General features: G+C 59.5%; 1 protein-coding gene across 2 annotated transcripts in view; it reads left to right on the plus strand.

The window, feature by feature from the left end:
* The first annotated feature begins 15,989 nt into the window (after positions 1-15,989).
* Positions 15,990-25,133, plus strand: part of FAM163B (family with sequence similarity 163 member B) — a 28,161-nt gene continuing 19,017 nt past the window's right edge. Inside the window, exons 1-2 of one of the 2 annotated variants that reach the window (XM_046022985.1) lie at positions 15,990-16,276; positions 18,136-18,251. The gene's annotated coding sequence lies outside the window, so the exon portion shown is untranslated. The remainder of the gene's footprint in view (positions 16,277-18,135; positions 18,252-25,133) is intronic. The other variant, XM_046022984.1, reaches the window with a different exon arrangement.

Raw genomic sequence — 25,133 nt, forward strand, 5'->3', positions numbered from 1 at the left:
ATTCTGGGGCACTGAAACCCCAAGGCCTTCACGGCGCACCGACCTGGAGTCAGAGTTCTGGGTTCGAATCCTGCTGGGTCCCAGCCAGGCATCTTTGGGGAAGTCCTTCTCCACCCAGATCACCAGAGGACTGGGACGCAGCAATGATTTACCTTCTGGCCGGCTTCACCCCCTGCGGCCTGGAGCCAGGGCCCAGCTGGGGGTCAGGAGCTCCCGGGAGGCAGTGTCAGCCCGGAGCAGGACCTTGGGCCACCGAGCTCACCTCCGTTTCTCTCTGGATACAGGGAGATCCGCAGATGCTCGGAGCCGCTCCTCCTGAAGGAGGGAAGGCCCGTGCCGCTCTTAGTAAACAGCAGAGTCCTCTGTACACACGTTTATTTTTAACAGGATTCCGAAGGCCCCGTCTTTCTCCGGCTCGGAGCTGGGTGGAGTGCCGGCGTTCCCCTCGCGTTGACAAGGCTGCGGCAGCCGGTGGCAGAAGTCATAATTACTGAGCACCAGGAATCAGCAAGCGCTGGAAAGCGCGTCCACGCCCAGCCTGCCACCAGCTTCCTTCTGGGTCACCCCACACCCCCCGCCACCCCAGTCTCGGGGCCGGAACCATGACTGTCCTCAGATACCAGGACACCGGGCCTCAGAGAGGCTAACAACCTGCCCCTGGGTTTGGGCCAGACCAAGTACCAGGTTAAGGACCCCAAAGTGCACTTCTAGCAAGGGGTGGTGGCGGGCGGAGGGTGCTGCCCTGGGAGGCGGCCAAGGTCAGGGACATTCCGCTGGAGTCAGGAGGAAGGAAGGGACACTCGGATGAGAAATGCAACCAGGGAGGAAGCTGGGGAGGCTCCGCGCCCCACGGGGGGTGGGAGGGACGCGGGCCAATCGCAGGGCCTCTGCCGCGATGTGCGGTTCCCTGCATTAATGGATTTTTACAAACCAGCAATTCGAGCCGGGGTGAGGAAGCCGCGCTCAGCGGTTCTCCAGCCCCGGTCTGCAACCCGTGACCCACCTGCCCTCCCCGGGTGCCCGGCGGACGCAGCAAATGTTGGGCCGCACAGCGCCCTCCTGCGTGTCCTCTGACCCTGCTCCCTCGCCCGCCGGGCTCAGCCCTGGTGTTTAGGTCCCATTTGCCCTCCAGCAGCCGGGGGGTTGGGGGTGGCACCCGGGGCATCACCGGCACCCTGCCGGGAAATAAACACAGCTCACGGCTCAGCGCCTGGCTCCCCTCCAAGGCGCTTCGATGGCTGACCTCATTTGGAACCAATTTCAGCGTTTTAATAAGCCCTTTGCTCTTCCGCATCTCTCCGACACTCACCCTCTGCCTGTAATCCCCCATGGCTCTGCCACGTGAGGCCCATCCTGGCTGGCGCCCGGCCCCCAGGTCGTAGCAAGTCGGGGGAACGGAAGCAGGGGCGGGGGTGGCCGTAAGCCCCGAGGGCCAGGTCAGGTTGGACCACTCCGCAGGGACCACAGGGTGGCTGCAGGCTGTGCCCCTTCGGCTTGGGAAGGGCCAATCCGGCCTTCCAGCTGGGGAAGAAGCAGGACACGGGGCTGTGGAGGGCAGACTGGGGGCTGGCGTCACCTCTGGGTGACACACCCCTCACGCCCCTCCCTGGTCCTGAGCAGCTTGGGGCTGCCACACCCCACGTGACACGGCAGACGGCTGGAGCGCCCAGCCCGGGGCCCTCTGGCCTGGCCCCCACTCCTTAAGCCTCAGCCAAGCAAACACAACTCCGGCCGCAGGTTCGGAGCGGCTCACCCCCCAGCCCGCCAGGCCCTGCCCGCTCGGGCGCAGGCACGTTTGGAAATTGGCTCAGGGAGGCTGCACGGCAGCCCCTCGCAGGCTCAGTGCGAACCGCATCGGACGGAGGTCCTGACCCAGGCGAAGGTGACGCAGAGCGGCCACATCTACATCTGGGGGGACACTGGGGACGTGGCGGGGGAGTGCTGTCCCTCGGCAGTTAGATGAGCGTCAGCCGCGGGAACGGGGTTTCGCCCCAGTGAGAGTGACAGGGAAGAGAGGCAGGAACACAGGACTTAACCTCTCTGCACCTGTCCGCTTATCTCACTTTGGGCTGGGGGGGCCGGGGGATGGTGGTGATGGAGTCAAGGTCACAGGAGAGGCCGGGCTGCTGGGACAGCCCCTCTTCAAAGGCAAAGGTACCCCAAATGGGTCAGAGGACGAGTAAAAGCCCCCAGAATCCCCTCCTCAAAAAATAACCACTACTAGATGGGGATGCCTGGGTGGCTCAGTGGGTTAAGCGTCTGCCTTTGGCTCAGGTCGTGAGCCCAGAGTCCTGGGATCGAGCCCCGCATCGGGCTTCCTCCCTCTGCCTGCCATACCCCGCCTGTGCTCTCTCTCTCTGTCAAATAAATAAAATCTTTGAACAAAGAACGTAACTACTATTAACAGTTCCATGAATCCTTTCTCAACTTCCCTTTCCACAATATACTTCTAACTGCCGTTCATTATTTATTGTTTATTTGTTTAGTTTGTGCGTTATGTGACATAACATTCACCTTCGTGACCGTTTACAAGTGCCCAGTGCGGGGACATGAAGCACATTCCCACTCTTAATGCAGCTGTCCCCCTGCCGGTGTCCAGAACTTTCCCTCTTCCCCGTGGGACGCAGACCCCTCCCCTCCCCCTCGCTGTACTCTCCATCTCCATGGATCCGACCACTCTGGGGTCCTCAGAATCCTACGGGATTTGCCCTTTCATAGCTGCCTTATTTCACTCTGCCTCGTGATGAGGCTGGCCCATGCTCTCACTGGTGTCACCATGGCCTTCTTTCGGAGGCAGAGTTACAGTTCACGCTGTGGACAGACCCGGCTTTGTTGGCCCATCATCCGCGGACGGACACTCGGTGGTCAGGAAGGTGCCGTTTTGGGGCTTTGGGCCCTGAGGGGCCAACACCAGCTCCAGACCCAGTCGTCGGCAGTTCTTGGAGGCTCCCGGCGGAAACGGGGCTGCCGGCTCCCCCAGGAACCCAGTGTTCTCCCCCAGGAACCCACTCTCACTCTGGCCCTTTCCACCTCCGTGTGGGCACACAGCAGCTGTTCACACACCTGTCCGACCTCTTTCCCTCGGCCAGTTCTCAAGGGTTCCAGCACAGCGGGGCTCCGATCGATGTGCCCAGCTCCCCGTTGGCAAATATTTGGGTTTGCTTTTTAATTAAACTAGAAGCGGCCGTGGTGCGCTGAACGCCCGTGCACGGCTATCCTTCGTGCTTGGGACTGTGATTTCTCAGGATGAATCCCTGGAAGAGGATTTCGGGGTGTGGGGAGGGGGATGGGCGCAAAGGCAGCGGGGCTTCCTGACTGCAATCATTTCCAAGGCTCAAAGGCCTTGATCGAGGAGCTCGTCCAACCGCTGGCTGCTTGTCTCTGCCACCCCCAAAGACAAAGCCGTGGCCCCAGAACAAACCGCTGCTTACAGGTAAGTAGGTTTCAACCTCGTTGATGGGCCAAATTTGCTATTGGGCCAGGCAGCCGCCCTCCGGCTGTGGTCAAATGCATCACATACATAAACACAAATTCAATAAAGCCCAAGGCTCGCCATCTGCTTTTCAAAGAGGAAGCTGTAGAAATGAGCAGGTCCCCACGCCCCAGGGCCTCTGACATTCACGTGGTAAGAAGGGGACAGCGATCTGCCCACCCTGATCCAATTTTCCCGCAGCTGATCAAGTTAGGGAGAGACGCAGTTCAGTAACGCACCAGAGTGGGGGGGTGGGGGCGGTGCGCGGAGGCGAATTAAAACAACCAGGACACAGATCTGCCGCACGTAGGAGGTGACGGGGTGGTGGGAGCTGGAGGACAGGCGGGTGGGCGTCTTTCTGGAGGCACTTGGTCGGTATCTGGAGCAACAGGTTGTCTCGGAAGGGCTGAGCGTCTGAGTGTCACACTGCCGAAAGCTTGTGCCCCGTCCCAGGACAGCAGGAGTGGGACGTCGGTCACCATGTGGTCACTGCTAAGGGCTCTAGATCCATCCCGGAGCCTTGGAGGACCACGTCGCCGCCGAGTCCTTTGCCTCAGTCTCCTGGTTGTTTGTGTCCCTGACAACATCTCAGCACGGAGGCTGGTCTTTTAAAAACCGAGTCGTCAGGGCGCCTGGGTAGCTCAGGGGGTTGAGCCTCTGCCTTCGGCTCAGGTCATGATCCCAGAGTCCTGGGATCGAGCCCCACATCGGGCTCTCTGCTCGGCGTGGAGCCTGCTTCCCCTTCTCTCTCTCTGCCTGCCTCTCTGCCTGCTTGTGATCTCTCTCTGTGTCAATTAAATAAATAAATAATCTTAAAAAAATGAAAAGAAAAACCGAGTCATCGACTGACACGAAGGGGCAGTGGAACCCCGGGGAGGCCGGCGTCTCCGTCCGGCAGCAGAGGAACATCGCGGGCTCGGAGGAAGGCCCCAGGAGTCACCGATGAATTGTGTGGTTTTGGTGTCTTGGTTGTTCTCCATTGTGCCGTCTAAGAATGCCGGGCAGACCCCCATTTTAGTCTCAGCCTGACAATATGCTCTGTGGAAGAGAGACGCCGTGTGCTGTGGGGGCTGGCCTGCCCACAGGACCTGCGGCGCCTTCCCGGCTCTGGCCAGGGGCCCGCTGGGCATCCAGGGCCAACACGCTCTCCGCAGGCTGATTAATAGTGCTCAGGGGTCTTCGGTCGCAAGGAGCTAAACATGCCCCCTCCCCAGCCCTATTAAGGGTCAGAAAAATGTTTTTAAAAGAAAAAAAATTTGAAAAATAAATAAAAGAAAAAAATCTACATAAAATTAGTTTGAACAAATGAGTCTCTTCAGGGGATCAGAATTCTGTAGGAATCACAGAAAGATCAAAAAAAAAAAAAATCGGAGGGAACCACGTTCCACGAGATGCCCAGATTGGGCAGCTGCCAATGCAGCTGGAGCCCCCCCCATCAGGAGTCGGGGAGGTGGGACACAGGGGTGGGGCGGAGGCAACGGTCTGCGTGCTCCTTGCCCACCGGCGTGGACGGTGGAGAGCCCCCGAGTCCCCAGATTAAAACAGAGGGTGGTCACCGTAGGAGGACAGTGACCAGGAAACCACAGACCTCGGTGAAGCGAGGGACCCCCCAGTCCGAGGGAGCAAGTCCCCGCCCACCTCGCCTGGGTGCGCGGACCTCCCGGTCTGCCATCAGAGGCTTCGAGACAGACGCAGCAGCGACAGAGAGATCCGCGGGGAAGCGAATGCCGAAACAGGCGACGGCCCACGTGACCAGGCTCTCGAGGCAAGCAGCCCCGCAGAAGAGACCCGCCGCCCCCGAGACAGGAACCCTGACGCCCAGGGGAGCAAACTCATTGAGTCAACAGAAGAAGAATTTAAAATACGCATAATTACTACCTTTAGAGCGATAAGAGGGGTTATCGGATCCATGAAGCAAGCATGGGCTTTTATATAAAAGAACTAATTAGAGGTCTTGGAATTTAAAATAGTTGGGCTGGAAGCGGAAAGGAGACATCTCAGGAGCAAGTCGGCTGAAGACCAGGCCAGGTGCCGCGCCAGGAGCTCGTCTTAAAGGGCAAAGTCATGGAAAGACGAGGCAGAGGTCGGGACCTTGGGGACTGCGCCAGACGCCCCTCAGCCATCTGATAGATGTTCCCCAAGTGACACATTGAGGACAGAGGGGAGAAGCCGGCCACAGAAAGACTCAGAGTCACAGAGAGATGCCCATGTTCGACTCCAAGAACTCGCCAGGCCCAGACCAAAGAACCAGGCCCGTTCTAGACGCGCAGCGGTTTCCAGGTGGGCGGGAGCCGAGCGAAGGTTCCCGTGTTCCCGGAGAGAGCCTCGAGCAGCCGCCGGGAACCGCGGTGAGGAAGGCAGGGACGCACCCGTGGAGGCGTGGGAGCGGGTCCCTGTCCCTTCTCCTACGGGCAGCACCAGGCGGCAGCTGGTGGTCCCTCCTTCCACGTTCGGAGAGAAGACGTCACCCAACCCAGCATCCCAAGCCCAGCGTTCCGGTTTGAGAACTAAAGAAGTCGGACATTCAAGGACTCGGGAATGTTACCCCCCCCCCCCCACTTCCCGACAGCATTAAGTCCAATGACTCGATCTGACAAAACAAACATCTTAACCCAAGAAAGGGGAAGGCGCAGAATTGACGGGGAGATAAAATCGAACAGAACTCGGAGCGAAGTCTGGGTCGTTTTGTTGTTACCAGGACCGCTCGTTGTCGTCCTGTTAGGACAGGGTTCAAACACGAGAGACATGCAGAGAATGAGGTTGCAAAGACTCGTTCGCCCCCCTGCTTAGACCGCCCATGTGACTGTTGTGCGACTTTGCTTTGTTTTTATAAAATTAACGCCCCTCCCGGGTTCCGTTAAGCTGCCTGACCTCCCCTCACATCCAAGCCGTTTCTCAGCACGTAGCTAATTGGGTTAAAGAAACAGGCACAAAAATATTGATTTTTTTTTTAAGTGTTCATTTTGTAACCAGCCACCTTGTTAAACTCATAATGGTCTTGATAAATCTCCGCTGGATTTGCTCGAATTTACGAAGTGGAATTTTCCGCGTGTCAGGGAATCGTCACAGCGCGGCGTCTCCTGGCTCAGTGTCTGTGTCTTGTATTTCTGTCCCGCGTTCTCCCCAGGCTCGGGGAAGCAACTGCGTGGGGACCAGGGACAGGCAGCTCCGGTGTCTTCCTGGGCTTCCCAGCGTACAGGACACCAGCTGCTGACCCGTGTCCACACCCTTCGCAGGTTAGCAAGACGCTCTCCTTTCCTTTTCAATCTGCAAGAGCCTCTGACTGTGTTCGCCGCCTTCCGGCCTCTACTCAGGTTATCCCAAGCTTTCCCTGCCTTTCTGAGAAGGCAGAGCTGTGCTTCTCAAACCTTGGGCCCTCGAGATGCCTTTATGCTCCTAAAAATTTCTGAAGGCAGGACGAGCCGACGTGAAGAAGAGGTGTCCAAGTTTTACTGCGGGATAAAAAGGAAAATACATGAGTGAAGATAAAACCTTGTCCTCCTGGTGGGAGCTGTCATGATGCAAAGACAAAGCTCCAGCATATTGATTCCAATAAACGGAGGTAGACTGTACAGTCAAGGGCGCGTCACGGCAGCACGGGCCGCGTTCGGTTTCCCTTCCTACTAGTAAACACAGGAACTCTGTACCTTAACAGAGATGCAGACTGACTTCCACACGTGCTTCTCGTATGATAGCTCGTCGACTTTTTATACCAACCCTTGGAGCAGTATTGGTGTCATCATTACCCCGTTTTACAGCGGAAGAAGCTGAAGCCCAGAGAAGTCGAGCGACTTGTCCAAAGCGGGGGGCAGCAGAGCTGGGGCCTGGACGAGGCTGTTGGGTCTGAGCATCTCGGCCGCTCTTGCTCCCTGTCTCCGGATGTAGGGTTTCTTCAAGCCGATCTGCAGTCCAATCCAGGCTTCATTAGGGCTCCTACAGGGTTCCCAACCTCCCAGGTTGATTATACAGATCATTCAGAAGAGAAAAACTCAAAAAATCCATGAAACAGAGTAAGGGGATGTTGGCAAGCCTCCACGTCACTGTGGCTCCGTGGTCCCGTGAAAGTCGCACGTGTCGTGTGCCGGCGAACGCACAGGTGCGGGGATCGTGGGCCGTAGAGGCTCCTGCCTGCGTGTCTGGATGGACGCAATTTCCGCTTCAGCAGGGAATCGGTGACACCTGGCTCTTCGGGCGTCAAAACAAAACACAAACGAGACCAGGTAAACTTCTAGCTCATATCCACGAACATCCTACGTGGGTTAAAAACCAAACATCAGCCCAGAATGGCTCAAACAGTAAGGAAAATACCGTCCACGTTCACGAGCCTCCCAGCAAGCCTGGCAGATAGCACCGGGGAGAACTGGCGGCCTCGCCTCCATGGCAGACCCTGAACCCCGGGGGAGACGGACACCTGCCTGGGAGGAGAGAGTTGTGTCCCGTCAAACAGACGTGTGGAAGGTTCTCAGCCTCACCGGCAGGCAGGACAACACTAAGTCAGCCAGCGCAAGAGCGCTTTCCGGCGATGGGTGGGAAGCAACGGCACGGATTACTGACGCCCCGTATCGGCGAGGACGTGGGAGACAGGCCCTGTCCAGCACGGCGGAGGGGAGGGCGCGTCCGGCAGGGGCCCTGGGACGAGAATGCTCGAGGAAGCCTCAGAAAGCAGTTTGTGAGGAGAAGTGGGCAGGGGAGAGGGAAGCCACAAGGGAGAGGCAGGGACTGGGCGCTGCTCCCACGCCGAGGCTGGGAGGGGCGAGGCTCCCGAGAAAGGGGCAGAGCAGCTGGTGTGTAGCCCTGAGGACCCCCATCCGGACCACGCCAGCCGGGAAGCCGCAAAGCAGCGCCCCATGAAAAGCCCCCACCACCCGCCTCTGACACACAGCCCCCGGGCCCCCCTTTAAAAAAAAAAGATTTTATTTATTTTTTTGATGGAGAGAGACAGCGAGAGAGGGAACACAAGCAGGGGGAGTGGGAGAAGGGGAAGCAGGCTTCCTGCCGGGCAGGGAACCCGACGCGGGGCTAGATCCCAGGACTCTGGGATCATGACCTGAGCCGAAGGCAGACGCTTAAGGACTGAGCCAGCCAGGCGCCCGGCTCAAGCCCCTTGTAAGAGCCACGTGTCGCCACATGCGGGGGCAGGGGGTCCTCAGCCCCAGGTTTCAGGGGAAGAAAGCACGGTTCACCCGAGCAGCCCCGGAGAAGGCTCCCCGTGGAGGGACGGGAAATGTAAACCTCTCAAACATGAGTCCCTCGCAACGTCGCTTATGGGGAACACAAGCCATGGGTCTCCTGGTCTCTTGGTGTGTGAATACCCCAGCTTCTCACCAAAACAAACCAGAGCAAGGTATGCCTGGGTGGCTCAGTCAGTTAAGCATCTGCCTTCCGCTCGGGTCAATATCTCAGGGTCCTGGGATCGAGTCCTGTGTCGGGCTCCCTGCTCAGTGGGGAGCCTGCTTCTCCCTCTCCTCTATCTCTGTCTCTCTCTCTCTCAAATAAATAAGTAAAATCTTAAAATAAAACAAAAAGCAGAGAAAAGGAAAAATCATGTAACGGGAGAGGCCAGGCCAGCTTGGGGAAGGGCAAATGCGCTTGCGTGTGATGACGGTTTCACAATGAGGACAGTGGTCGAGGTCCCGAGCCCCACCCGGGAGCCACACTGCACCCTCAGCTGTGGGGAGGGGTCCGGTTTGGGGTGCCAGGGGTCAACGACAAGACCAGGGATGGTGGTGGAGGGCACGCGGAGGGCAGAGCTTGCGGCTGGGGCCTCCCCTTCCTGCCACATTTCTCACCGCAATTCGCAGAGCTCATCAGTGGCCTGGCGAGACTGGCCAGGCCTGGGGCAGAGCCTCCTCCGGCCCCGGTTCGGAGGCCCACGCTGACGTGTCTCCAGATGTTCTCCCCAGAGCCTCGCACGCAGCAGAGAGTTGCCAAGGGAAAGACAAGAATGCTAAGCCCTCTCCAGAGCCCAGGGGATGAGGGAAGGCCTGCCAGGCAGGGCTGCGGAGTCCTCCGGGCGGTCGGTGGGAAGCGGCCACAGGCAGGGGCCAGGGGTAAATGCCAGCACCCCACCCCCGGCTCCTTCAGAGCTAAGGAGGCCGTCCCGCCGAGGCCCCCATCCACCAGCACCCCAGGATGGAGGAAGCCCCCGGGACCAGGGCTCTGGACACCAGCACCGAGTCTCCAGGCCAGAAGAGACGGGGGATTTGGCGCTCGGCACAGCGTTTGCTGCGAGGATGGCCGCATCCGTGCTGGTAGGGCCCAGCCTAGCCTGGGCGAGCCGAAGCTCCCCTCGCCCTCACCCTGGGTGGTAAGCGGATCTGTGCAGCTCAGAGCCACGCCGGGAGAAACTGAGCCTCGAAGGCAGTTGAGTGGAGAGCGGGCACTCACCCACCCCGGGAGCAGGGCCAGAATCGGGCCCGGTGCCGCCGGCCTCTAAGCCCTTGTCTCTCCGTGGCCCTGCCCCACCGCAGTGCGGAGCTCGGCCCTATGACCACCACCAGATTTGCATCCGCAGGTCCAAGTTCGGGACCAGCCCAGACTGCGGGCTAAGCCTGGGTGCGGGCCTGGAGGAGGCTGCAGCAGACCCATTAGAACAGCAGTTCCGAGAGGGCAGGGCTGGGCCTGGGGAGGGATGGTGGGCCGGGCCAGCGCGGAGAGCTGAGGTTGCCCCCCATCTGGGGAGCCACGGGGAACAGTCTGGCTGCTTCCTGAAGCACCAGGGCCCTGGGATGTGTGTAGGACAGATTCGGGGGCACAGCTCTGCTGAGGAGTCTCTTGCTGGTTCAAGCGTCCCCAGGGCTGATGGGCTCAGACAGGCTCTGCTCCTTCTTCCTGGGAGGCCCCAGGACAGGGACAGGGGGCTCTGGGCACGAGTCACCCCTGAGTTGCTCAGGACCTCGGTAGCCTGGCTGGTCACTTGCACTTCCTCGTCAGTCCAGCGGGAACAGTCTCAGCGGCCAGTGGTCCCCAGCAGGAGTGTGAGGAGCGGAGGGATGGTGTGCTTCTGGTCACACCGTGTCGGGGGTGCAGAAAATCCAGGACCAGCACAGAGTCTCTGGCTCCTGCCTTCCCACCGAGGCTGGTGCTGGGAGACAGTGGAGAACAGAAAAGGCAAAACTCTGTCCTCACGGCTCTTCCAGCCCAGAGCAGATGGACAGGGGACGAGGCAGCCCACGGCTGTGCCTGGAATGAGGACCACGAACAGTGTGCGCAGGGGCTGGGTGGAGAGGCGTGAGGTGGGGGCTCCTGAGGATGGATTCATCCCCCGCACTCCTCTGGGGGGTTACGAGAGCATCTCCAGGGCATGTTACTGTGTAGGGACTCTATGCTAGGCTCCTGAGCCTCCCCAGGCCACCCAGACATGGGGGTGGGGGGCAGCCGGCGAGGGCAGGAGGGAGCCTCAGCATCCCACACCTCACCCAGCCCCTTTTGACAGCAGAGCACTGGCTTAGTCCCTGTCCTTGGTCTGTTGTGCTCGTTCTGCTTCCCCATCTTAAGCCGATGGCCCCCGTCTTCCTCTGCTCCCACAGCCTCCCTCCTCCTGGCCCCCAGTCCAAACCTGTCACTGTCAGCCACGGCAGCGGGGACTGGTGGCAGGGACGGGTCTGATAAGACAGCAATGGCCAAGCCCTTGTTTTCCATCTTTGTGCCCCAGAGACAGTCAAGTGCCCTAGGGCCCTGGGTGGTGTGACTGCACGTGGCCCCTCGGAGACTGTCCTACGGGAAGGCCCTGCTCTCCCCACCTCCCACGACACTGTATCGGCACGTGTGGCGTCTGTCCATGTCACATCACCTTCGCCCTTCTGTTCAAATGAGCAGCATTCTGCCTCCTCCAGAAGCCTGTGCTAACAGAAGCAGACAGGTTATGGGGAGCTCGCTTTAATTTTAGGATCCCACAGTCCAAATAGGCATGTCTTATTTTTATCTCCTGTTTTTCAGCAGGAGAGACTCAGGGCTGCATGGCAGCATAGGACGGGCTCAGCACAGACTTCAGAGTGAGACGGGGGGTCCGGGGGGGCACGGCGTGACCTAGAGCAGGCCGTTCACCTTCTCCGGTGTCGGACAGGTAAAACAAGGCCCCCTCCCGGGGCTGTCGGGAGAGCCGCGCACGAGTGAGCTCACCCTACATGTCAACCGTGTGTAGTACTGTCCCGGGGCCCGTGCCACCCGACCCAGGGAGCCCCGGCTCCTCAGGCCTGGGAAACCTCGCCCACTCTGAGCTCCCCGCTGCGGGGCCTCCAGCTCCGTCTCCGCACCCGCAGTGCGCCGCACGTGAATGAATGAACGAGTCCGGGCACGCACTGCCTGGGTTTGCTCAAGCTGTGGCGAGTGGGCTGGCTGGGAAGCGAAGATGAGATCAGCAGAGCTCTTGGGAATGCTTCTCCGGAGAAACATTCCCAGAAATGGAGGAAGACGGAAGACTCTCCCGTAGCCCCCGCCTCACGCGCCACCCTCGGCAGGACGTGTCACGACGAACTGTGATTCACCCAAGGAGCCCCCGGGGGACCCCCCGACTGCCGGCGCCACCTCGCCTTCATCCATCATCCTCGAGATTCCTGAAGAATGAGCTATCAAGCTGGCTGTCACAACGTTGTACAATGTTGCAGTCATTGAAAACCACCAGTAATTTCTGTTCGAACAGACAGGCTGTCTTTTGGAACCAAGGCAATGGAAACACCGCGCACGCCGCGTGTGCCCGAGCCCCCACTGGCACCCCCAGCCGGCCCATTCCCGTCGCCCTGCAGGCTTGGTGTCTAACCCTCGCCCTCTTGCCCTCTCCTGCCTGCCTTGTTATTCTCCCCGTCACACCCAAGAGGCACCCAGCCCAAAGCCCTTGATCCGGAATGTGAGTGCACCTCGCCTCGCCAACATCAAAAATAATCACAATGTCATGGCGTTGCTCAGCCGCCCCCCCCCAAATCTACTCTCTAAATGGGCTTGGCCTGGATGGACATTTTGGGATTGGGTGGATGCAGGTTCGGTGATATAAGTGACACAGAGCCCATTCGATCGAGGGCAAAACCCCTCAGGAGGGCCAGGAGGGCAGACCGGGGAAAGAAAACAATTCAAAGACCAAACAAAGGTTAATTTAGTAATTGCCTAAAGGCACCGGCAATTTCCAGAAGTACCGGTGGAAACAGCAGCCATTTGGGTCACTTGGCCCAGTGCCTATTTGGGGACAGAAGAACTTGGAAGACTCCACATGGGACCCCCTTTGGTGGCCTGAGAGCCGCTGGGCAGATGAAATGGGGGCCGGGCAGCGGGGCACCCCCACTGAGCTGCCGTCAGCCACCCCTTCTGAAACCTCAGGGACTTCCTAGACCGGAGGGGTCCCCTGGGGGCCTGCCCAGCCAGCTCGTCTGCCACGAGTGGACAGCCAGCTGCTGCTTGGACACGACTAGCGATGGTGAACTCACTCCCTCTTGAGGATTCCCAGAAAGGGAATTGGAAACGCTCTGGGCCGTTCTTCATATCCGGGCTGAATCATTACTCCACAAGAACTTGGCTCCCCTGCGTCTCCACCAGATGAGACCCAGGGCAGAAGCAGCAGAGGCATGCATACCCCTTTCCTCCAAGAACGTAATTTCCTCCGTCTGAGTCGACACGGCACTATCTTCGTGTGCGGCTATGATCAGAAGGCCACGCACCCGCACTCACCGGCATGATTTACTCCTAGACGCCAAGTCAGGGAGTGCGGAGCCCCGGAGAGAAATGGGCATTGGCCGTCACGGCCCCTCCCCACCAAGCTATCCACCCTGGCCCCCCAAGAAAGTGGATGGATATGAAGGTCTTGTCTTTAGAGCACAGGGATGATCATACAAAGCCCCATTTGGCCCCAATGGAAAATGAACCCTTGTAAACAGCCACACGTGTTCAAATGGGTTGGGGCTTTTTAACCAACTCAGCCATCTGTTGGATCTGAGTGTCGTCCACGAAGCTTGTGCTGGGAAAGATTCTGGTGATGGGGCCACGGTAGCCGCCATCGACAGAAGCTGCCATGGAACAGAAAGCATATGGTAGTGTGCAAGGAGCACCGGGGAGGGGCGGCGTGGCACGGAGCCGTTCCTCCCACCCCCAGGACTGTTTTTGGCCAACCTGAAAGAACTATGTGTAGCTCAAATCCTTTTGTCGCCTGCACCAGGAGAACGGGCTGTTTAAGCAAACCTGGCAGTGGACCGTTTCCATCAAGTCGGACCAGTGACGCCTCACTTTCCCCCCACTTTTATTTTTGGAAATGGGGCTTTTCCTTAAACCAGGCCATGGTTCGGTCACACGAAGAGTGAGTTCGGTGATGACCTTGGAACATCGTTCTCCGAAGGAAATCCGTTCAATGCAGCCACCCCCCGGGACCAGAGGTAAGCTCCTTCGTGCCTCGGCGACCACCGGTAAAGTGAGAATAAGAGGCTCTCTAATTTATATATTGTGTTTTCCATCCTGGATTAAGTAAAACGGGCTCTGAGGACATCGTCACAAGCCCCCGGAGCACACCTCTGCAGAGCATGGGAAAGAAATCAGTGCCTCACAGGGTCAGGAGCTCCGGAGGTCTGCAGCCGCCCAAACCACAGCTGGGGAATTCTGCAGCGTGTGCATGGAAGGCAGACGTGGGAAGAAGGGCCCTGGAGATGGTTGGTGAAGAGGATTTGGCAGTGATGCTCCTTTTAAAATTCTTGGCACACGTTTGCCAGGATCTAAGCAGTCCTGAAATTTAAAAAAAAAAAAAAAAAAGGTGGCTCGGTTGTCCTAATCGGGATTTTGACAGAAAATGTCAATTTAAAGGATTTCTAAGCTGACTCCTAGGGCACCGATTGGCTGGCTGGTTTGCATCTCTCACACTCTCCGCCCCTCCCAGCCTCCTTATATGGAATTTCCATTAATGTCCCCATATTTTTTCCTAGGTTGGGGAGAACATCAAAAATCCGGACGGAGGGTGTAAGGAGCACGTGTTTGGGATTTCGTCCAGCCCCGCTCTGGTCTGCAGCTCTCCAGCCTCCGATCCTCGCCACAGAGTGAGGGCACTACCAGCGTCTGCCTCACTGGATTGTTGAGAAGATTTAAATGAGACAGTGCAGGCAACGCATTCAGCCTTGTGTCTGGGACGTACTGAGCCCACGATGAGGGATGTTTATCATGAAATTAGTGCCTGGTGGAAGCAGGTACCGCACACAGTTAATTAGTGAATCAAGAACAGCCACTGATCCCTTAGGAAATGAGGCAGGTGACGTTTAATTATCCCGCTTGGAAGGGACAGAGGTACTCACGGGCAGAGGCCAGCTCTTTCCATTAGTTAAGTGGAATGAGGTACCTGCCCACTTTGCTATAAGGAAACTCTCCAGAGTCAGGATGGCTTGAACAGCTTTGGGAAGCTGGACAGTCACTGTGCCCAGGGGACCTGACAGGGTGAGGGGGTAGGCTGGACATGTGTTGGTCTGTAAGGACTCACCCTTTCGGTCCTGGGGCGTGACTCTGAGCACGTTGCTTCCCCTTCTCTCCTTAGCCCATCTATAAGGTGGGAATGAACTCCAGGCTGGTCACTTGATTCCCTCTACATGTCCTCAGTATTCTCATCTCGAGAATGGGAGTGAAGTCACCGGTTCTTCCTACCAGGATACAGCTTCTTACAAAGAACTTCAGAGTCAAAAAAGCAAATATTCTACTCTGTTTTCAGTGTGCGAGGCATGGTTCTTAAAGCTTCACATGCTCTAATATTTCATTCCAGACGTCTTCCAGCTCAGGGACCCTGTGTCTTCAGCCTCCCCTTGAGTATCTACCTGCGGGGGCCGAGGTCACTCACTGCCTCTTGGAGACCCCTTTCGGGTGGGGAGACCTCGTGTCAGGAAGGAACCGGCCCTGTCTGTTCTCCATCAACGTGCAGCCATTGCTCCCAACTCTGTGCTGTGTGGTCCCAAGGAAGACGTCTGCTCCCTTCCTCTATGGATGCCCTGAGAGGTCCAAAGGCATCTAGCAGACCCTAACCCCACCACCCAGAGTGGGACAAGCACTGCCCTTTCTCTCCCTGGCCAGGCGGTCGTTCGCCAGGAATTGGAAACAAACCCTGATAAAGGCCAGCGTTTGCTGCGCACTCACTGTGTGTCAGGCCCCTGGACGTCCCTGCCCTGCATTCTTAGACCACCCGTATAGGCACCTGCATGGCTCATTTCAAAGATGAGAACCAGAAAGAGACTCCCCCTCCCCGGGGAAGAACTTGCCCCAAGGTCGCACTGTGGGGTAAGCAGCAGCAGCTTCAGCCTGACTCCCAATCCCGGCGCTGTGGAAACGGGGAGCGCCGGAAAGCAGGTGAAGAGCAACGGGAGCCGCCGCAGGGCGCGGGGCGGGGGCCAGGGTGCCCCGCATGCCGGCGGGAGGTCTCAGGGCCTCAGCCCCTGCCTCAGCTCCAGGCAGATGAGCCGTCAGCACCAGGGACAGCTCCCGAACCGCTCCCCGCCGCCCCCGACGGCGGCGCGCGCGGAGCCGGTGGCGCGCTCCCCGCCGGCTCGGGCGCGCGCCCTCCCGCCAGCGCGCGCCCCGCGCCGGGGACTGGGAAGGAGCCGCGCGTGCCGCTCGCAGGGAGCCAACCTGCGCGTCCCGAGCCGCGGCCGCAGCCCCAGCACGCAGTCGTCTCCCCCGGGCCTCCGGGCCTCCCCAGCGCCAGTCTCGCCCGCCCGGCCCCAGCAGGCGCCGAAGCCCGTGGCCTGGGCAGGAGCGGCCGCCGGTAGCTGCGCCCTGCCCGGGACGGACGCCGGACCGCCCCGTCACGTGCGCCCAAGTCCTCGGCCGGCCGGGGCAGCGCCGTTCCCATGGTGCAAGGTAAGGGCCGAGCGGTCGCGGGGCGCGGGGGCCCAGGACGCCAAGGACGCAGCCAGGGAAGCCCCGACTCGGTGCCCCCCTCGGCTGGAACACCCCCTGCAGCCTGCCCGGCAGCCTGGAGCCAGGCCCCTGCCCCACGCAGCAGCCCCGCCACACCACCTGTCCCATCTCCATCTGCCCTGGAAGTGCGCCCCTTCCGGGGAGGTGGCTGTGGACCGTGAGCGGGGACCCAGGTGGGCAGCGAGGGCCCGAGGGAGGTGGGGGACCCACTGTGCCAAGGGACGCCTGGGTTCTGTCTTGGCCTGGCCACGAAGGAAATCGGGGAGAGAAAGTTTCCGAGAGGAGCCTGGCCTCCCTTCTCTCTGTTGCGGGGAACTAAGACCTTTCATTTGCTGAGGCTTTGCCTTCTACCAGACACCTGCTGGGCACCCGACCTGCGAGTAATCATTCATGCGATTCACCCAGCACCCGTGAGAGAGGGGCATTGGCCCTATTTGACAGACGGGAAAACAGGCTCAGGGAAATCTGGCCCCTTGTCCAAGGTCACACAGCCAGTAAACGGTAGAGCTGACCTGAAACCCCCATCGCCTGTCACTGCCACTGGCCTCACACGTACCTTTGTCTGTTTGAAGTCTCAGCTGACTGGGGGAGAGGAGTCTCAGACTGGCGTTTGCCTTTTCCTAGCCAGGAGTAAAAAGACCTTCCAAACCCCACAGACCCCGGAGGGATTGCCTGTCCGCCCTCCTGGCTCTGCCGTCTGTCGCACCCAGTGTCCAGTGCTCCTAAAGCCAAGGACCACGTGGCCACTAATGGTCCTGCCAGGGTACATCTCATGCCAGTGCCCATGACTCGGTGACAAGAATCTCAAAGGTCAAGTTCACTGACCCTTCTCGAGGATAAGGGACTGTTCCAGAGGCCTTAGCCCCCGCATGCCCTGTTTTCACATTCCTCAGGATGCTGGACCTCCGGAGAGCCTGAGGGGACAATCTGCCAGCCTTCCCCCAGCATTCTTCTCAACTCACGCCAGGACAGGCTCTCGGTTGGGGAGTGGGGGGAGCGCGTTTCCAGACACCTTGAGAACTTCCAACCCCAGAAATTTCCCGCTTGCTAGGACAGCCTCCATGCCCCTCTGCCACCGGCACTGAGCACAGAGCCCAGGTGCCCAGAGCTCTTCTTCCCAACGCAGCTGGTGCTGGCCTCCCTGGGCCCGGGGAGGGGTTGACTTCAGCCTTTTGTGCACTTAACAAGCTTCCTCGGGAGCTCAGGTGCTGGGAACTTGTGACAAATTCGTCTTGCTCCCGAGGCTGGGACTCAGGCAATGTGGGGTTCGTTCATTTTTCCATTTGGGAATGGCTGTGGGGCGCCTGCATGACAGGGTGAAAAAAACAGGGTGATCCTTGTGCCCTGGGTCCTCCTGACTTCTGGTCTCCCTGCCACTTGAGTTTCCAGTGGGGCTCACCGGTCGGGACTTACTCGGAAAGCTTGGAATTGGCCTCCTGACTGGCTTGGGGGTCTGGGAAGGACCCGCAGGCTCTCTCAGCCTCCGCGCCCGGGGGTGCAGGGGGATGGGTGCGTGGGGAGCTCTGGGGAGCATCGGCTGGTCTTTCTGGAGCTCCCTGTCACTCTCTGCCGAGAGCCTGGCCTACAGAAGTGTCGCAGCTTCTCCAGCCCGGCCTCTCCAGGGGAGCGAGCAGGGCGCCTACCACAGAGCCCCTCCCAGCCTCCGAGGCTTCAGGTTCCCAGACACGCATTGCGTACAGCAGCACGGTCATCAGACATGAGTAAGGACACTCGGGGGAAAGGGTGGGCACAGCCGGAGAAGCCAAGGCTGATCTGCCCAGTTCTGTCCACCTTTCCAGGTGACCTTGGACAAGTCACTCTCCCTCATAGTCTCAGCTGTGAAATGACGGCGTGGCTCGTGTTATGACCCTGAGGGGCTGCAACCACTCTGTTCTTCAGAGCCCTGGCCTGAGCGGTAAGCCTGGGAGGAGCTGCAGTGTGGAGGGAGCTCAGAGGGTCCTGAACTCTTGGGGCCAACCTGAGCCCGAGGCCCCTACTCCAGCGATTCCCTGCAGCATTGCCTGTTTGGGCGCCGGCTCTAAATCGCCGAGTGCTGGTGCTGGTGCTGGGGGAGCCATATGGCCCGGCCGGCTGGAAGTTATACAGCAGGGACCTGCCTCCCACAGGGAGGCCTCCAGGCCTGCTCTACAGATTGGAGGCAGCAAAATCCCGTGAGGCATAATGACGGAGCTCAGGAGGGCTGAGGGAGCAGGCAGGGCTGCGGGAGAGAATTATTACCTGTCTGTCTGTCAATTGCGTCTGACTCTGGGCAAGAGGCAAGGCCCAGTGGCCACAGGGCCCCTGTCCTGTCCTCCTGGAGCTCCCGGCCCTGCCTCTGTCTCCCCAGTAAGCAAGTCTGTGTCTGTCCGTCAGTAAGAGGCACTTTATTTGGGGGAGGTGGAGAGTGAATTTGGGGTTGTCTTGGGCAGATCGCTCAGCCTCCTCGTATGCAGAACTGAGGGTCCCCTGGCTTCCCCCCAGCACACAGCGGCCACTGAGAAACGGCCTGCCCGAGGTGTTGGATGCCCCGCATCTCTTCCCAGTCTGCTCCAGGGGGGCCAGGGCGACCGGCGCTTCTCAGCCTGGCTTTGCTCTCCTCCTGGCACTGGCTTTCCTTGCGGGGTCTCGATCCCTTTGGCTTTGCTCCAGAGGGGATTTGACAAGCCCGGCCCCTCCCGTGTTTCCTCCTCTCCTTCCGCCGGCTCCTGGCTGCGGGCGCGCTGGTTTCTCTTTTCAGAGCTCTTTGTTCCTTTGGGAATGAGGTCCCCTCCCTGAACAGGCTCAAGCTGGGGATTCCTCCCCCATGCTTGGCCCAGCCCGCCTGGCTGGGGGCTGTCTGAGGAGGGTGGGGGCTGCAGGAAGAATTCTAGGGGCACTGACCACCTTGGCCCAGGGTGAGACTGGGCTGCGGCAAGAGCCCTGAACTCACACTGAGGTTCGTTTCTGAGTCTGGCATTGCTGCTTCCTGGGCTGTGCTGTGAAATGGGGACCGTGGCCCCTACTTCCCAGGGGGCCTTGCAGGATGAAAAAAATCATCCTGGTGAGAGCCCTGGGGCCTCTGGAGCGGGGCAGCGAGGGGGAGGTTAGAGCAGGCAAGGCTTGGAAGCTCTGCTCTGGGGGTGGCTCTCTTCAGAGGGTCCCCAGAAACCACAGGCATCGCGAGCCTGGGAGGGACACGGCCAGATCCGGCCTCGAGAGAACGTTCTTAGGCTGCGGTGTGAGGGGTTGCTTGGAGAGAGCGAAGCTGGAGGCAGGAAGGCTCTGAGGAGACCACGGCCTCCAGTCGGGAGCGAAACGATGGCGGCCCGGACTGGGAGAGTGAGAAGTGGGAAGCCATGACCATCCAACCCAGGCAGAGGCACTTGGATGCACACTGGGTGGTGGGAGGGGCTGGGGACTGAGCAAACAGTGGCCCTAGAGCAAGCACCGTTCTGCACGGGGTGGGGTCCCGGAACCCCGAGGGGGCTGTTCTGTTCCAGCAGCAGCACAGCGTCAGAAGTCCTGGCACAGCCTGGCTGGGTGGTACGGCCTGTCCTCTGCAATGGCCCACCTGTCTCGGGGGGCTTTCCCGCGGTGGGGCCCAGGTGGTGCCCAGCCGGTCATTAGACCCCTGCACTCAGCTTTCCCAGGTGGCAGAGGTGGGCGGAGCCTGGGCCAGTCGGGAGGCCCACGTGGAGGCTGGCCAGGCTCCCAGGGCGGAGCCTCATCTGCCACGTTCCCTGGCCACGAGAACAGGTTGGTAGAGAGGTGGAGGTGGAGTGCGTGAGAGCACCGGCCACCGGGGCTGGCCAGAGCTATGTTTCTCCCCAAGCTGTGTGTCTCGGGGGAAGTGACTTAGCTTCTCTGGGCCTTGGGTTCTGCAGTGATGATATTAACATCTATAGCGTGCGCCAGATCAGGACTCAGCGGGACGACTGGGGAGGGTGGTCCGGGCATGCTGCGCCCCGCGGAAACCTCTCTTCCAGGCCTGGTCCACCCCCGGGGAAGCCCCACCGGGTGCTTGTTTCCCGCCCCGGCTCCCTGTCTACCACCAGGCTCTGGGTTCTTCCCGATCAGATCCACCGTTTCTGCAAAGCAACAGCAATGGCAGAGATGGCCCTTCAGGGCTCCCCCAGGCTGGCGCCGGCCGGTGGGGCCTCTGCTGGCCTGGATCCTTGGAGAACAGCCCCCCCTCTTATCGTCGTCCCTTCCGTTGTTTACCCTCCTCCGGTGCACTTCGTGGCGTGTCCCATAGGAGCTGCACTCGGAGCCATCCGATGCAGTGGCGTCGGCGTCCCCGGGAGCTGTTGTCCCCGCAGACTCTCAGACCCCCCCGGACCTTCTGCCCTAGCAGGCTCCCGGGCGATTTCTGTGCTCAGTGAAGTTTGAGACACACTGTTCTGGAAAACACGCTGCTCACCGAAACAGAAAACCGACGCCACCTGCAGAAAGCTGCCGCAGGTGACGGCCTCCTCCAAGCCGCTTAGGTCTCCAGCTGCTCTGGAGTACATTTTAATACCCTAAAGGGAGTTTTAGATAAAATCCATTTATGCGAGCTCGAAAAGAAAAAATCAAACCCTGCATTCCTTGTTTTTTCACGAAGGAAAAGCTGCGGCCGTCCCGGCGGTGACCAGGCCCCCGACCGCTGCGCTCCAACCCCCCACCCCACGTCTTCCTGGGGCTGGTCTGCGTGTGTCCATCCCTTGCCGTTTTAGTGGTCGATCCAGACCCTCTCGGGCGTCAGCGCCCACCTTCTCGTCCGTTCACCTGGCCCCACGTTAGCGAGCCGGCCTGTGGTTTGCCTGCGTTTTTGTGGGTGCTGGATGGTGTCATTCACTTGTTCCCGGGTGTGATCCCAACAGGAGAGGATTTGGTGGCGGAAGGGGTCTGAGGGAGTGTGCACTTGTGAGCAGAACGAGACAGCAGGGCCCGGGAATGATGGATTGTAACATGGGTGTGCGGCAGCAGGCACCCCCAGATTCGGAGGAAGATACCCCATGGGCCAGACGGTGCAGTCAGGGAGGGCTTCCTGGAGGTGGAACTTGAGCTAAGCCAGCAGGGAGGAGCATGGAGTGCTGGAGAGGTGGGGCGTTTCTGCCGTCACTGGGATGTGAGACGCTGCTCTATTGACCTGGGCTGGTAATCAGTGACTCGCAGAAGATACCCAGTGACTCACAGAAGATCCTCCAACAATCCACCCTGTACGAGGGTTGGAGGGGACCAGCTGGCCACTTCCCAGTGGTCTCATCAGCTTTGAGCCTCAAATCTGTTGTGATTGAGGTCGCCTTTCCCATGCATCACCCACTCTCATCATCTGGCCTCTCTGCTCAGGCTCGAAAAGGCTCTGCACCTTCCCTGTGCTGCAGACGAGGGAGGGACCCAAGGCAGAGCGGGAGTCCCCTCCCCATGGCCCTGTCTCAACTCCAGAGTGCCAGCCCAGCTTTGGCTTTGTGCTTCCCGCCCGTGCGTCCCGCTAGCGTTGGCTGCGGTTATTTTGCCAGACCGCTGGGAGCGGGAACGGGGGCTGCTGGGAGCTCAGGAGTGTGTGTCCCAGGGCATGGGTGGAGGCTGGGAAGCATCATTACTGTGTCCCTGACACTTGTGGGGGGGCACACCTCGCGGTGTCTGGATGTCACACTTACTCCCTGTTTTCCCAGTTCTTCCATTTGTGGTTGGCAAATGCACGTCCTCATGACCTTCGGGAACCTTCCTAATGCAACGATGCTCATTTCTCAGATTCCAAGGCAGTTGCCGAGTCGGACCCCCTTTCTCTGCAACACATTCCCCCCCACTGCTCCCAGAGCCCAGCAGACCCCACTGGCTCAGGAAGGACCCACATTTAGGGCCGCGACCTGTGTGTCTGTTGCAGTCAGAGTCTCCGCTGGATACTTTGTGAAACCAGCAATGGCTTTGCGAGGGCTCAGTCCGGGATATGACGGACCAATTTTGGTTCGAAGGAGGACAGCGCAAAAGTCTCGTGTTTTGCAGAAAAACAGCAACTTCTTCGTAACATTGTCAAATTTCAAGCTTCTGGTATTTACCTGTGTTTAGAGTTTGTTTGGTTAAAACATTCATTATACAGAAGGCTCCTGGCTCAGTGCGAACACATTTACAAAATTAAAAATACAGTCAACTTTAATTTTACCTTCGTGGAACTTCCCACACGAGCGTTTCCTCTAATTACCAAACAGATTTCTATTTCAAAAAGGAAATTTTGGGTTTACGGTGCAGCGTCTTATATAATCACTTTCGTGGTAGGTTTTTATTGTCACTGGCCGTCTTGTTTTTCTCCGCGTACCCTCGTCTCTTCTCTCCGGAATTCTCCCCACCGTTGACCGTGAGACCTGGGGGCAGGGGCAAGAGGGAGGCGTGGGAGCAGGTGGGTGGGGGCCAGCAAGGCTGCAGAACGCACAGGTTGTTCGGACGGGCACAAGGGGTTAGGACCCCACAGCTCAGCCAGCTCCCAACACAGGCTCCTGCCAGCTGGTGAGCCGAGAGGCATTGTTGAGCCACTCTGCATCCTGCTTCCCTGGTCCGTTGTGCCCCTCCTGCAGGGGTGGAGGTGAGGGTTCTTCGTCACCCCGTAGGAGAGTGATGGAAGGAGCCCAGTGCTAGATTCTGGGGTCTCTGGGCACAGGGGGCAGCAGGGCCTGTTGCATGACTCCCGTGGTGGATCTCAGGTTCCCCACTGTCGTGTGCAGCGGGGGATCAGTACCCTGTTTCCATCACGTCCCAGCCGAGGGCGGAGCCCGGACCCCAGCTGCAGCCCAGAGGGCCCTGCCTGCCTCGGCCCCTGCTAGCCCCAGCTTCCTCAGTGGCCCCGCGATGCTCCTGCCTGTCGGCTCACTGCTCGCTCTGGAACAAGCCCAGAACCTTCCTCCCTTGGGGTCCTCCTGCTTACTGCCCTCTCGGCCTGGCCCACCTCTCCTGGCTAGTGCGGGTCTCAGCAGCCCTGGCATGCTTCAGGGTATATCTAGTCCCTGACCCCTCGTCACCTTCCCTAGAGGTCAGCCCCATGACACGCACCCTTGGACCCGCTGTTACACTGGCTCCGTGGGGTTCCCGACTGGTCTCCCTCTGCACCCGGGACAGGGAGCCTCCGGGGTTGGATACCTGTTGGTGCTGTTGGGGCACCTGGCACAGAGATAGGGGCAGTCGGTAGATAATTGCTGGACAGCTGGAAGTTTTGTGCTGTTCTGAGGCCCAGCCTCGTCTGCCAGGGGCTAGAGCGGCTTCTGCCTGGCCTCCCCCTGGACCGAGACCCCCCCCCACCTTTACAGCCACAGATGACATCTCTTTTCCCATCAGGAGCGCCCTCCAAACACGCAGAACCTCCTCAGGGAGGAAGGGACTCAGAACGTTCCAGAAACGGAAGTAAGCCCCCGTGGCGGGAGCACGGCCAGCTGACCTACGGGGAGTCAGCAGGGTCTGCTCCGGGCAGCGCCTGGCATTTTCCAGCGGCAGGAATGTCGTGGCGGGGGCCATCCTGGGGCTGGCGGGTCTCCCTCGGTCAGGCCTCAGCTCCCGGCCAGGCCTCTGAGGTTAATGCTGCCATTTTTCACCGACAACAACTACTGGTTTAACAAAAAAAAAAACAACAAAAACAAAAACCCACCACTTAATCTGCGAGACGCTCTCTTTCAACAATACGCCTACACTCCCTGAGAAATGGCTGAGCCCAGTTTTCTTACGAAGGGGAAGTTGATATGAAACAGATTTGCTCCAGGCAGGGTCTTGGCTGGAGCCCGGGCCACCAAAGACCGCTGCGGTGGCAGACCGGCCCCCAAGAAGTTTCCAGAGGAGCCGCTGAATTACTGGTAGCGGCAGAGCCCAGTGTAGGGGCCCGAGGCAGGTCTGTGCTCCCGGCCCAGGGCCCAACTGCGTCTGATGAGCAGGACAAGGCGGGAGGGTGCTGGGTGGAGGGTTGACGGCCACCCCTGGAAGCCTCTGCCCCCAGGATGGCAGGTTTGTACGCAAGTGGGCCCTCTGGGGGCCCTCGTGGCTTGTATTTAGAGAGAACTTGAGGTGACCCCCAGGGAGGAGAGAAAAGCCTGGAATGTGGCCAGGAGCCAGAGGTGGTGCCCCCCCCTTCCCTAAGGGTGTGTCCAGCCGCTCGGCTTGGCCGTCTTGGATAACTGTAATTTCCAAAGGGAGATCTCGTCAGGGTTCATTGCACAGGAGATTAGACCAGGTCACGTCCAAAGTCCCAGTCTCAAGGGGAAAGCGGGGGACCCTTAGATCACAGGCGTCATTATTCAGATGTTCTGACTCTCCGAGCCGCATGGCTCTGTTTCTGGGACCCCGTCCTGCCACCTCCTTGGCTTGGCCTCTCCTCCCAGGCTCCAGGAGGCCTTTGGCTCCCCACCCGGCTCGAGACCCTGCCTTGAGCCTCAGGACTGGGGGGGGGGGGGCGGCGGGGGGGAGGAGGCGGGCTGCCTTGAATGAGCTGCGCTGACCTCAGACAAAGGCAGGGATCCAGGGGTCTCCCTGGTAGGTGCCGGGTCCCCTGGATGGCATCTGAACCCCCAGGGGAGGGCCCAGGGGGCAGTGGGAGCCCACAGTGCACCCCCGAGCTGCTGCACTGTGCAGCCAGTCCCTCTGGGACCGCCAGGTCGCTCAGCTCACCTTTGCCTGGGCTCCTCTGTTGTTCACACACGCTTGCCTACGCACACGTACCGCGTACGCACATACACACGTGTGTATTCACCCAAGCGCAGCGAGAACTGCAGTTCAACGTAGGCAAGCGACGGCACAAACATCGGTAAGTCCGAATGGCCGTTCCATGCTGCATGCGCTATTTCCAGGGCACACGCTTTGC

This window comes from Meles meles, chromosome 11, assembly GCF_922984935.1.
Source record: "Meles meles chromosome 11, mMelMel3.1 paternal haplotype, whole genome shotgun sequence".
Taxonomy (NCBI): Eukaryota; Metazoa; Chordata; class Mammalia; order Carnivora; family Mustelidae; genus Meles; species Meles meles.